We start from the raw sequence: 14,446 nt of genomic DNA, 5'->3' as shown, positions 1-14,446 counted from the left end.
CTTAGCCATATTGACAAAGACCCTACCTGGACCTGATTAGACTGATAAGATATACACCCACCAGCCACTTTATAAGGTCAACCTGTTCTACTGCTCGTTAACGCAAATATCTAATCAGCCAATTACATGGTAACAACTCAATGCATTCAGGCATGGAGACATGGTGGAAGTTCAAAGCGAGCATCATAATGAGGAAGAAAGGTGATTTAAGTGACTTTGAACATGGTTGTTGGTGCCAAACGGGCTGGTCTGAGTATTTCACCTGCTGATCTAACAACAATCTCTAGGGTTTACAGAGAATGGTCTGATAAAAGGCAACAGTAACTCAAATAACCATCCTATGCAACCAAGATATACAGAAGACCATCTCTGAACACACAAAACGTCCAACCTAATAAAATAGCAAATGAGAGTAGCTTGGACCCTGCCTGACTCAGTTACTAGGACCAATGAAGATCTTTCCTTTCCTTGTCAGGCTTTTCCTGTGATCTAGCACCAGCTGGTGTTCATCAGTTGCCAGCCATCAGTCATCAGTAGTGTTTACCCTTTTACAGCAGTTAGCCAGCATCTTTAGCTCTGTAATCTGAGCCCCTCCACACTCTGCTGACCTTCATCTGTTAATATCTGGTATCTCTACTTTCCAGATATTTACTACAATTGACCACTTAAAGGTATAACGTAGCATTTCCACATCAGAATGTTTATAAATAACTAGGCCTATATATGTATTTGACTTGTATACTTAGATTTCTCTGGGTTTGAATTTTGTTGGAAACAATTGAGATAATGTGTCATTGTGTTCACAGTAACATCCTGTTTCATAAGGTCACTTTTTCAAGTTGCCCTTAGTTCCAGGGAAACAAAATGATAAAGCAGAGAGTAATTTTAATCCATTAACTGTCTTTCTAATGAACCACAGAGAGAGAAAAAAAAGTCACACACTTGCAGAAAAAAACTCACAAATTTATTGGGGAAAAAAGTCACACATTTACAATTTGAAAAAAAGTCACAGATTTGTAAGAAAAATGTTTTTTTATTTGGTGATGAGACACATTCTTAATTTGGGTATTTTATCTTTCTGTAATATTCTCAGTGTATTTAACAAGTTAATATTATCTTCAGTTTATCATTTATTCCTCTATAGACAGCAGCAGGAGCACAGCCTGACTTGTAACCGCAATGAAGGATCACAGGTGATGAGGATGATTGGAGATGATTTTTTTGTCCCTGTGATCCTCTATGCCAACATTTGCAGTGCATACAAGTGACGTCAGTCAATTGGTCTTATCGTTACTTCATGTTTTCGTTGGTGTTAACGGGCTTATTTTATAATCATATTCCATGCTTTTACTTTGAAGGCCGAAGCCCCTCAGCCTGTGTGTGCGGCAGCTGCTGGCTTGACGCTGCTCTCTCTCCTCCCGCTCTCTCTACCTCTCTCTACCAGCCGTCATCCAGCGCTGTGTGCCGATGCCTCGTTAAACCTGGAGCCGCCGCCAGGAAGGATGAGCAGCCCGGTTACCGGAGAGAAACCCAGCTTTTAAAAGAAAAAAACATTAAAGATAAAAAAAAAACGGATTTTTTTTCCAAATGAAGCTAGTTTTTTGTGGAAGATAGAGTGGAAGGAGACCAACTCAGTGAGAGGATTGCATCCCCAGTCTGTGCAAGTGTGTGAGTGTGTGTCAGTCAGAGTGTGTGTGCCTCGGACTCCCCACTCAGTGATGTAAAACGTGAAGGTGGATTTTGGCATGTGGAGGAGCAGGTAAAAGGTAAGACTCATGACACCTCACTGGAGCGCTGAACAGGTCTCAGTTTGGAGCTCCTGTGGTTTCAAGCTGTTTGCCAAGATGAATGGAAATCATTCATTGCACGACTCAATTTTAACTGTTAACTCGGAGGGGGGGAAAAAAAAGATATTGACACTTGGTTTCATCAGCAGGCTATAGGCGTAGTCTATTTGGGCGTGAGGTGTGAGGATTTAGGGAGGATGCAAGTAATTCAATAAATAAACAAGAGAAGTGATGAGGTCCCCATGACGTCTGTGATGAATGAGAATGGAGATGAAAGCTGTGCCTCAGTTTAGGGAGCGATGTAGGTGTTGAGGGTAGAAAATGTGGTGCATTCACTGTGTGAGTTTGGGTGGATGACGACACTTTCCTCCCCACAGCATTGTGGGATGAAAAGGGAACCAATTAAGTGATGTTAAATTGGAAAAAAAAAAAAGTCAAATTTGCTTTGGGTGAATGGTTCGGTGACGTTTCTCTCACTCAAGATTGATGCAGCAGTGAGATTGCATGTGCACCCTGGACGACATGATGACACCAACACACTTCACAAGGTGGATAAAACCCTCCCCAAGCTGCACAGCGGGGGATGACACATGCACCGTATGAAGTTGGCGGTTGGTGCTCTGCTGTGAGTCAAAGTGGCCCTGCAGCAGGGGAACAGTCCTTTTTTTTTTTTTGTACCCCCCAGAGTGGACCAGGATCTCTAAAAGCCTGCAGGGGTGAGATATAGTGTAGATACATCCTTTCATGCGGATGAGTGGTTGCAAAAAAAAAAACCTCACTTTACACACTTCTATCCCAACCTTAAGTATGAGCAATAGGACTGAATTATAAATGAGTTATGCTTCAGCCAAGGGACTGAGCTACTGTCTCCTGTCTGACTTCGGCGGGCATTAATTGAGTATGGCATAGCTACGGTAATTGTGTGCAAATTAAATCTGCCTGTTCTTATCTCTATAATGGAGAGCAAAGTTCAGGGGAAATGGCCAGGGATGCATTTGTAAGCCGTGTCTAAAAATAAAAAGAAGGCACAACAGTTTGGCGAGCTGTGTCAAATAATTTATCACACTGACGAAATTCTTACATCTTTGCGCCGGTATAAATCGAGAATATCAAAGTAGGTTTTTTATAAGTTTTTCTTGTGACAAATGGATTCAGACGCGGGGACTTTCGCCCGTGCGTCAGGGTTTTCGACAACTGCCGCCCCTGCTGTCTCCAAGCAAAGAGGGATGCTAATGGAGGAGAGAGAGGATACAGGCGTTACCGCTGCAAGAGAGAGAGAGCGTGTCTGTGAGAGAGTGTGTGTGAGGCGTTTCCATGGCAACCTGTCAGGGGTGTGTTTGGTCCCTGGAGACGGTGAGGAAAAGGAGGGGAGGAGAGAGATGAGAGGCGAGGAGAAAACTATCCCTCGTTAAGGGTGAGAGGGGGATGGGAACGGAGATAATGGAGGGAAGAGGGAAAGGTAGGATTGTCTCCCCCTCTTCCTATTGTTTGTTTTCTCCTCTACCCTGCTGTGCGCCTCCTTTCCTTTCCTTCCCTCACGGCACCTTCTCTGTTCATTTGGAAGTAAGTGGCAAGGCTTGTCACGGCTGTGTTTATGTCATATGGGAGGGCTTCACGGTTATCATCAAGTGCATCAAAGTGTTGGAACTCGTTCCAGTTCACGGTCGTTTTCTGTTTCTCTTTGTGCGTGTCTTTTAGTGACTCACCACTAACCATGACCAAAATCTTGACCTCCACAGCCTACACTGGTCAAGTTCAAATCCCTGCATTTATCGCTCCTCATGATGAGCAAACTAATGAGTTAACATCCCACCCATGTGGCTGAGCACCAACCAGCTGGTTGCTTCTTGGCAGTTTTATTTCCCTCAGATGGTGCCAGTAATGAGAAGAAGCAATGCCAGTGTTTGGGCTTTATCTGCTGAGGCTTTAGCTCTATTTACTTATACAGATTACCTTTATTGGTATTGTTAGGACCTCCATCATATGCGTCTCTAAGCTTTAAATAAACAGCTACAATGCAGCTCCATATGACACACCCACAGCGCGCACGACAACTCCATTAAGAGACCAACATTTCTGGAATGTCCAAAAATTAGAGTAAATCCACTTAAGCCAACTGTAAGATTTTAGTCATGAACACGAAAGCTTTCAAATTGATTATTTGAAATATATCCACAGTATTTATCAGTATTGCAAAAGGACACATTCCACATGTTGCAGCAACAAGTGTCACCTAAAGATCCAGATTTTTCAAATATATGTCCACATCTTGCACAGAAGTAAAGCATATTATGACTTGGTGCATTCAACAGTCATATCCTTGTGATTTTAATTAACAAGAAGATCTCCAAACCATACAACCACATATGATGTCTGATCCAATCCTTAACTATGACCCACGGGAGTGTTTCTATAATCAAAGCCCTTACTGGTGGCAGGAGGTCACGTAACCATCACTGTTTTATCCACTTAGTTAACATTGTCAAACAGTTTTTTTAGGTTTAGGCTACAAATCTACTTACCTAAGGTTAGGGCAAAAAGACTACATGGTGAGGCATTATAAAAGATAAAGTAAATTCAAATAAATGCATGTAACTTCTGGAAGTGAGGTAGTTACGTAGACGATGTGTCAACCGGAAGTAAAGCAGTTATGTTGCTGACACAGAAACGTGACGCACTGAAGTTACGTTTCTTTACATCAACTAACATTGTTTGCTTTTGGTTTCACACGTGACACAAAGACCAGTCTCCTGGTTGAATGTTTGTTTGACCCATCTCCCACGAGACCTACATGGATTTTGTTGTTCTTTATAGTCCATATCTTTGCTTTTCCCTTCGCTGTACACTCATAATTAAAACGGCCAGTAGAGGGCGCCACTTACTTTAAACATAATAAGGTGCTGTGCAAACCAAACATGGGGGATTTTAGGGGAGGACAATCTACTTTATGCATAAAATAATTAAACATTTGATGCCAACATGTACCTGTGCTTCTCTTATGGTGATAAGGCATAATGGAGGTTTTGCAAGCTAAGAAATCCAAGATTGGCTGACATACTGTTGAAGTGCAGCTGCAGCAAGATAATTTTAGTAATAGTTAATGATCAGCTATCAGTCAACGGGGGACTGTTTTATTGTGCTTGCTAAAGAAAGAATGGAATAAATGGGGTGAATTACAGAGTAAACTTATTTGTATTCAGACAAATTAGAGCTGTGTATTTTCTTATTCGTTGGGTCTCTTCCACCCCCATTTAAGTCATTGTTCTGCAATCAAGTATTATAATCACAATAAAACAACAGCTGGCTGCCTAACAGCAACATTATTAATGCAAGGACTTGGCGAATTCACACACACAACTTTAATTGCTTTAATAATTATGTTTTGAGTTTAATTTTTCTGCAGCATAACTAATGAATTAAATGGTGTTCACCAGCATCCCTGCATGTCCCAGATGTTGGAGCTTCCCACCAGCATGTAAACATGGGCCAAAAATGTGTCACACTTTTAATTGCATTACTATGCAATTACATGGATAAATGTAATGCATTACTAAGGCAGAGCAAGTTTGAAGTCTCTTCAAGTTTATTTAAAGGTAACATTTCCAGATGAAAATTTCCAAATACGACTGGATCTATGTTATACATTTTTTTGAGTTACTTGTTGAGATTTACATTTTTTGAGATTCAAATGTTTTTAATCTTATTCAACTCAATGTTATTTGGCTGCCTGTCAAAAAAATATCCCCATTGCATGTGTAATTTTTGTGTTTATCTGACAGAACTGGATAAGAACTCAATTTCTGACAGCTTCTAAGCAACACTTTTAAATGATAAATGGTAAATGTCCTGCACTTATAGCACGTATAGCACTTTTTTAGTCTAAGCCTCCACTCAAAGCCTTTTAACACTAAAGACTCAGACTCACTACACCCATTCACACACACATTCATACTGTTGGCCGAGGCTACCCTAAACAGTGCCACCTGCCACCATCAGGAATTCATTTACACACAGATGAACTGTTGATTTTAAACAAACAATGACTTTTATTAATCAGACTTCTGAATCTTAAGTAATCGTAGAAACAAACTGAGCAAAAGTTAGCAGCATCTGTTTGCTGGAAAGCATGGGGAAAACACTGATTTTTAAGTTAAACTGCTTTATTTGGGGGATTTTATAGGTTTTAATTTCATGGCCATTTTGGTTTAGTAATCAGGAGGTTTTTAGCCACAGACGTATTAACAGCAGAGGCCTCCTTCTCTCCAAACACTAGAGGAAAAAATAGAAGCTGGCTGCAGGTGCTTCAAGCTGCAGATGGACCGTATCAAAATTCTGTCTTTATTTATTGTTTTGATCGAGAAACCCCCTCTGGGCAGAAATGACATATTGTGCATTTAAATAGAGCAATGAGATCACCTTAAAACAGTTAGCTGCTTGGATGATAGTAAAACACGTCCACCTGTCTGCAACACACACATGTGCTGCAAAATGATCTGCAGTAATGTGAAAAATATCTGATTTATAGTACTGAAATGTATATTTTTTTACAAACATGTGTAGGCAATGCATTTTTTTACGTAGTATATTGTATTCAGATTTGCTTACATTCCTTGGGAGTATATTAATAATTCAAGTCCTTACCTGTAGATTTTTGTGTAGATTGTGGTTACTCAGCCTTTGGGTTATCAGGTCCACCACATTCATTGTGTGTACAATTTAACTGTTTCAATTTATTTCCCTCAAGGCATTCTAGATAGTAGAACAATGGGATAGTAGTAGAAAAGCATCAGATAAAAAGCTTCACTTTCATTGGAAAAGAATGTTCTCTGCAAAAAAAACGTGTGATCACACCCGAAGAGTGATATTAACAAAGCTGTCAGTGTCAAGCACTATTTGGCCCCAGTGGTAAAATTCCAGGAATAGGAAAACAGCGTCTTCTCAAGTTTTTCCCAGACAAGATCAAATCTTAGTGAAAAATAAAAGCTATCCAGGATGTGTCTCTAAGGTACTGTAAGGAGGACTTTTATAAAGCTGGTGGTTTTCTTAAGCAAAGGAAGAGGCGGTTGCAACAAGTGAAGACAAGAAAAGTCATCCGAATGCTGAATTATAAAGACGTGATAAAGTGCTTCAAATTGTAGGGCTGGAACCACTCCGAGAGCTCTTAACGTCACCTAAAGAGCAGTTCCAGTTTCGGAGAGTATTCTCAAAATAGTAAAAAAAAAAAAAAAATAGGGTGCATCTCAGTTTTCTGATACCAGGTGCTCTACTAGAGTGGATAAAAACCTAAAAGACAGCCAGATAAAAAAAGAAACTCTTCAGTATTATCTAAACTGTTGTGTAAAGAAAATCTCCAATGCCTGAAGTACGATAACAGAAGAACATACTGTACACATACACGAGCAGCAGAAATAGAAACAACATACATGCATCATCATGGGATCAAAATGATACCCTACAGTCAGCGCAGCAGACAGTCCATGTGCGCTGACTCTTTTAATCTTCTTGCTCTTGTTCTGAATACAGATTTGGTCAGAGTAACAGGACAGTGAAGGCTCCCTCCAGATGTAGCCCCGCAACACATTAGCCATGCAGCAAGCTATGGAGTGCTTGGTTGTTATTGGAGACGAATTTTTAGTTTGACAGGGAAGACAAGGCTAGTCTGTGGGGCCCTTTACTGGAGTGTGATTAGCATTGCAGATGCAGGTTTCTGTAGGCGTCAGTTTCAACAAACTCAAGGTTCCCCTCCGTCTCCAGTGCATGATTAAAATGTAAGAGTTGTGCGTGGGAAATTCACAGGAGCAGAATTATGCTCTGACACTCACAGAGACTATTTTTTGCTCAGGTATGTTGCACCTCCTCCTGCACACGCTCTCTTGCTCTTTCTCTCGAACATAAATATACACAAGGGCTCGACCCACACAGGGCTTTTTTTTTGTTGTTGCAACGACAAAGCCAAAATTGGCTCAAAGCTGCCAACAGCTATTATTTTCTGCAGATATTCTATATCAAAAATTAATGCGTGAATGTGAAGGAGGACATTGCTGGAAACGAGAGTCATGTGAATTTCCTAGAAAGGACAAAGACAATTTGCAGCATGGAGACAACGCTAAAACAGTCGAAACCTCCAAAATACTGCACTGAATTCACAGTTTGATTATTACTATAATTTTGACTACATTTATGACTAACAATGAATATAATAACACCTATTGCCATATAATAACCATAACAATAATACAATATTCATGGTTATGTAATCCTGCTAACATGTTCCATGAAAATCAATACAGGTCAGTGTCCTCACACAGACAACTAGCGTAGCATCGATCCATTTTAAAATAAATATGTCATCAATCAAACTAAATCATACCCATTGCTGTAGACAACAGCATTGGGGTCATTTATCAGAAAATCAATGTACTGTATTGGTGTCAACTCACATGCAAGAACACAACTTAAGGCTAATGTACAGGTCTTTTAATATTTTGCTAATAGAGGAAAAGCTTAGATAATATATGTGTAGTATTTTTATGTAGCATCTCTTCTTTTCCACATTTCTGCCTTATATATCAATTTATTCACATTGAAATGCCAAGGATAAGAGCACCGTCTACATACCGCTCTATACAGTCTTGAACCACCACGATTACACATTGCATTAATAACTAATAAGGCTATTTGTCGCCCTAATGTACGGCAATCTATATTCTCTCTTGTAGTGGTTACAGCACATACTAGAAGAAACTACTCTCGTCTAAAAGAACACCTTTGAGTTGCTAAAAGTCAAAATCTTTATAAGTGTCTGTCATCCTCGCTGGTATATAAGATGCTCAGCTCTCAGCAATGTCAAGAGCACATAATGGCACACATCGTTCCCATTGAGAAATGAGAGAACGAAGCAACAGGCAGGTCTCTGGAGGACACACTCCTGTAAGAGATGCCAGTAAAATGGGAAAAAGGCTTTCAGCACAATGGAGATCTCAGGTTAGTGTGGGTTTCCCCTCCTCTGGCATTATACCCAGAGGAAGGTTGACATTAGTCATTCCTCTGAAGCTTATTTTTAGATTATTTAAGAGCACAGTCGGTAAAAGGAGCTGGCTGCCCTTTTTAAGCAATACATTCATTAACACAGTACTGTAGTTTATACCTTCTCCCCTCTGAATTACATTTTGGGAGCTTTTTATGCAGGTTGTGTCATTGTTAGCTAACGAGGAGTTTTGGCATGCAGTATGTTTCTCCTGGGTGGCTAATAAAATGAATATTTCCAAACAATTTCACCTTTTTACAACCTTTAAAAAAAGAATGTTTTTTGAGACCCCTCTTATTTTAGTTATGATCTTATTAAGTATCCCAGTTAATTTAGTATTAGGCAGAAAGCTACATAAGCAATGGCTTTGAAGCCTGGTGGTTGTGTAATTTAAACTAATTAACAAAACAGTTGGTAAAAGGAGCTGTCTGCCCATTTTTAAGCAGTACATTTATTAACACAGTAGTATAGCTCGAGGAACATCTGAATTACAGTTTTTTCTGGTCATTGTTAGCTGACGAGGATTTTAGCATACAATACGTTTTTTTTGGGTGGCTAATAAACTGAATATTGAAACAATTTCACCTTTGCAGAATCTTTTTTTTTTTTTTATTAAGCCACTGTATTTCCAACTATAGTCAATAAAGCACATTTGTAGCTCGTGGCTTTGTAGTGGCCTGGTGGTTGTTTAGCCTAATGTTAGCTAGCATTAGCTTAATTAGCGAAATTGTCAATATTTCGTCAATAAAAGGAGCTGGGTGCCCTTTTGTAAGCTGCATTTCCAGCATCACAGTATTGTAGTTTAAGAACGGTACTTGATCCACACTGAATTACATTTTCTGAGCTTTTTATGCAAGTTCTATCACTGTTAGCAAACAAGCAGTTGTCGCATATGGCATGCTTCTCCATGATGGCTAATAAAATAAATATCCAAACAATTTCACCTGTTCACAACCTTTAAAATCTTCTTTTCTAGACCACTGTAGTTCTGATTTCATGATATACTGCAATGAATTTAGCGTTGGCACTGGCTTTGTGTTGACCTGGTGTTTGCGTAAAATCAGCTAATTTATGAAACTTGGCTAATGTAGTGGCATAATTTTCCAGTAATGCAGTAATATATTTTACTCTTAAATACAATTCAACTCTGTTTTAGAAGTTAGTTCAACTAAATGACACTTGCTATGCAAATTGTGTCCTCAGAAAAGGATCCTGGTTTGATCTTTGCTAAGCCAAAAATTTTATCTTTTTATAATGCCAGGCAAAATGATTTTTTATTATATTTTGCATGATCATGCATTCGTGTTTCATTGGGTTTGGAGCAGAGCGACTATTGTGGAAACAGGCAGGAGAGGTGAGGAATTAAATGTGACATAAGCCAGGAGCCAGATTTGATATCAGAATGTCAGAGTACCTGCCAGCCCTCCCGCCCTCAACCTCATCTCGTTCCATTTTGGTATTTATTTATCTCAACAGTGAGGCCCGTAACCCTGCATCTCCAGGAAATCTGCTTGCATCTGGCCCATATTCTAACATTAGCTCCCCCGACCTCTCTCTCCCTCTGCCTCCCTCCGTCTCCACTACAGCAAATTTACTTTAGTCACATATACAGTAAAAAATGATGGAAACACATAAGAAGGAAAATAGATTACACATTGTGCAGGTGATAGAAATGAAAGCCCAGAGGGGTTTATGAAACTAAAAACAGAAGGAGACCAAAACGAGAAAAGGAAAGGTTATAAAGACCTTACTGAATTGGATAATAGAAGGGAAATGATGCCAAAAGTCAACAGGGAGGCATTTTGGAATGTCATTTAAAGTGCACCAACAGCACAGAATAGAATAAAGAAAAAAAGAAATGTAAAGTGAGAGTAGTGGTGGGTGATAAGGAGTGTAACCTAAATAAGATGGTTAAACTTAAAAGCATAATGGAATGACAAAAATTACATCTTCTACTGCCCTAAATTCTAAATCTTACTATGTTTCAGTGCAACCTGATAATGAATGTGAGTGTGCCATAACGGCAAGGCTAATATTGATTGCTTTTGCTTTCATGTTTTTCTCTACCATGTATTTGCTGTGTTGTGGATACTGATGTGTTTGCAGCAGCACTGAAGATATATTAGACCCCACAAGCTATATACTTTAGCATTTCATTGCCATGTGAAGTAAAGATAAGGTAACGTTTTCAACAATGCTGTAATGCCATAAAATTTTTATTACAAGCAAAATAAAACTCCGGTATAAATAGATAGTATGCATGTTAGGCTCCCCGGTTTAACCGCAGTGCAATAAATGACACCAGGTGATAGACAAACACAAATCATACTGATATTCCTGACATCGTATGCGCAGTAATAAAAACATCTGCTGATTGCCTGTCATGTATGATAGAGAGGAGGAGACGACCTGCTGTTGCACTTTTCAGAACAAATATTGTTTCAATCTAAGATGGTCAATATGGTTTTATTCACCTCTGTGACAGGAGGCAGGATGGCTTTGCGGGAGTGCTCGGTAATAGTACAAATAAAAACAGTGAGTGCGGATACAAACAGGTTGTTTGCTCAGACGGGAAACAGAGCAGCGCTCCCAGGGAACACCTGCTATACTTTAGTAACCACCCTGTCAATACGATTGGCCCAGCAAGCTGTAGTCTTAATGCACTCACCCCGCTTCATCATTATAAAGCACTTCAAAGAACACAAAGGCCATTAAACCGACAGTGTAGCACCAGGCCTGCGTGTTTCCAGTTGTGGAGCCCGTGGCTACTCAGCTGTCCTGTTGTGTGGACGCCAGTGCTTTGGTTGATCCTCTGTCTGAGAGCACACTCCTTGCCGTGGGGCCATGTGGCTGGTTGACGGCCAAAGCCGCCGCTTCAGTTGCTTTTTTAGGATGACAGCATCAGCTCCACATACCCTGCCTGCACTAGCTGCATCCGTCTGTGCTGCTGTAGGTAGTGTGCAGAGCTGCCTCTCATTCAGGGTAATTATAATTTATCGTTTCCTGGTTTAGTTTAGATTGTGATTTGAATAAATATGTTTAAGTACATTACTTTTTTTGTTTAGTCTATATGGAGTATTTGTAATACGTCTGCATGTTATATATGTAGGAATACAACAATCTACATAACGAATGTTTCTGTCACAATGTCAAAACCAGCGGCTAATATATGTGATACGGCACTATTTGCAACATTTGCACAACACTTTATCATTGCACGTTGGGGCAAAGGTGTTTTTTAAAAAAAGCTTCACCATGTGGGTTTTATTTGTTGGTCCAACAGAAACATGCTATATCATGATATATTAGTATCATTAGGATAGGAGCCTTTGGCCATATTGCCCAGCCCCCTACGATCCAGCGTTTTCAGACCCAATACAAATCTGATATGAGTGTTTAATTGTTAAGCATTATGCCTCACAGGATGGAAGTTACTGGAAACAGTTAACATCAGGGCTTAACTTAATCATTGGTATTTTAATATGTTATCATTAGACTAATACATCATGCACCACCAGCTTGGTAAATATATATATATATATACATAAATAAAAACAAAATATTAATAACCTTCAAAATTACCAGGAACTACAATTAAAAAGAAATATTTTTAAAGCAGCAAAAATTTAACTTTCACCCCATTTTCGGCAAAACCCAATCCAACTAGGTCAGTCAGTCAACTATTTTTCGGGCATAACTACATTGCATTTTACATCACGTGTAACCATGTCACAACCTAGCATATTAAAGTTGCATAACAAGCATACTTATTTTAACCCAAACTTAATCTTTTATCAAAACTAACCAAGTAGTTCTGTTGCATAAACCTAACCAAACAACCATTTCACAGAAGAACCAAAAACTGTGACCATTATGATCAACAAGTCGTTATCACAGGTATAAAGACTTGTTGATCTCATGTGATTGGTAGCGGTTACTAATTTAGAGGGTAGGAACAATTGACCTATGGGGTTGCATTGGCATAGAGGTTGTAAAATATATATAAAAATTCTCTATCAGTTATACATATTAATGGTTAGAATACTAGAATGATCTTTAGGGCTGACCGTCTGTGTCTTCACTGTTAAATGTGCATGTGCCACATGTGCAAAGGACCCCAGGCGAGAAGCGGCAACAAATTGTCCTTGGCATCTGGCCTTGTTTTGGTTCCCTCTGGAAAAGAGTAAGTGACCTAAGAGTTAATCTAGTTCAGGAAGTTTTATGTAATTATATCGGTAGATTGTGTTCGTGACTTTCTCTGCGGAGACACAGTCATGAGGGGAGTGTTTTTGTAAAGTGTTTCCCTCCGTGTCTCGACAGTAGACCTGTAATATTCCCTTTAAGTGTTGCACATGTTCATGCGTGGAGGAGTGTGACTAAAACCTTGGTTGCAGAAAAGTTGGCACTGATGTGGGTTTGTTTGCCAGAATACATCAAATATTCTGGAGACAGCCACAGATGACTTTTCATCAATAATTTTCACTTTATCTGACTGTGCAGAAAAAGTAAAAGTAGTAGAGCAAGACAGGCAGGCAGGGGGAGAATGGAAAATGAGCAGTAAAAGTAATTTAATTCAAATTCCATTCACCTCTATTGCGTGACAGTGGCAAATCTCAGAAGCCAACATCTCAAAATCTAAGGAGCTAAAGCTGAAACTGTAGCCAAGCCATGGCCAGAGACAAATGATTATAGGGGAGAATATTTGGTGACCCATTAAAGAGTATCTCTGTTACGTATCTCAGCAGTGATGTCAGCAAAACCCAGCAAAAACAAAAAAATTCATGTATTAATGTAAGAACCGAGTTGGCTGAAACAGTTTAACATTGTGAATTAAAACAAAAAATTTGACTAAAATATGTAAATGTATATATTCCCAAGGTTGAAAAGATAATTCATTTTATCAATTAACTGAACTCCAAAATGTAAAAAACAAACTTAACTAACTTAAAATTAGTGGTTGTAAAGTTGTATTATTCTGTCTGAAATATGAATTTAATTAAAAGTATCTAAATCCAAACATTTCTTTGCACACACAAAATGAAACCTATTTGAAAGTCAAATCTAAAAAGAATAATTAAATAAAAATAAACAATTTTCTTTAAAAAAAATATTCCATTCCAAAATCTGACATCTGTAAATATTCACCAACCAGTAAATAGGAAGAATCCGATACTCACAAATGGGATGTTGTCGCTCCAGAATGAGATTCAGAGCATTTTGCTGAGGGCTGCATTAATGCAGGCTCTGTGAATTTTAAGTAATTGTATGCTCCTCTGCCAAAATAAGTGCATTTGCTGAAATGCTGTAAGATCCCTGCAATCCAGCTGGCGAACACGCTGGAATGAATTAAAATGTCTGACTGTAGGAAACCTGCACAAGAGCACAAAGTCTTTGGTGAGAGCCAGATTTTGCAGAACAAATATTGCGCAGCAATCTCAATGTCACACTTTGGAGTGGGTAAGCGAACAGAGAGCTGCTGTTGGGACAGTGACAATTTGACGAGAGAACATCCTGAATGTGTTGCATTTCGCTAATCTTGCAAAATGTGCAAGCAGTCCTCCTCGCAATGTTTGTCAGCTGCTTTGGGGATTAATTAGCATAGTAGTGTTGGAAACGGATCCACTGCAGAATG

At 39.2% G+C, this 14,446-nt stretch overlaps 1 protein-coding gene across 1 annotated transcript in view; it reads left to right on the top strand.

The window, feature by feature from the left end:
• The first annotated feature begins 1,540 nt into the window (after nucleotides 1-1,540).
• lingo2b (leucine rich repeat and Ig domain containing 2b) overlaps nucleotides 1,541-14,446 on the top strand; it is a 40,079-nt gene continuing 27,173 nt past the window's right edge. Inside the window, exon 1 of the mRNA XM_059353978.1 lies at nucleotides 1,541-1,766. The gene's annotated coding sequence lies outside the window, so the exon portion shown is untranslated. The remainder of the gene's footprint in view (nucleotides 1,767-14,446) is intronic.

Source organism: Centropristis striata, chromosome 16 (genome assembly GCF_030273125.1).
Source record: "Centropristis striata isolate RG_2023a ecotype Rhode Island chromosome 16, C.striata_1.0, whole genome shotgun sequence".
In the NCBI taxonomy this organism is placed as follows: Eukaryota; Metazoa; Chordata; class Actinopteri; order Perciformes; family Serranidae; genus Centropristis; species Centropristis striata.
Note: the sequence above shows the minus strand (reverse complement) of the source record. Positions and strands in the feature narration are given on the sequence as shown.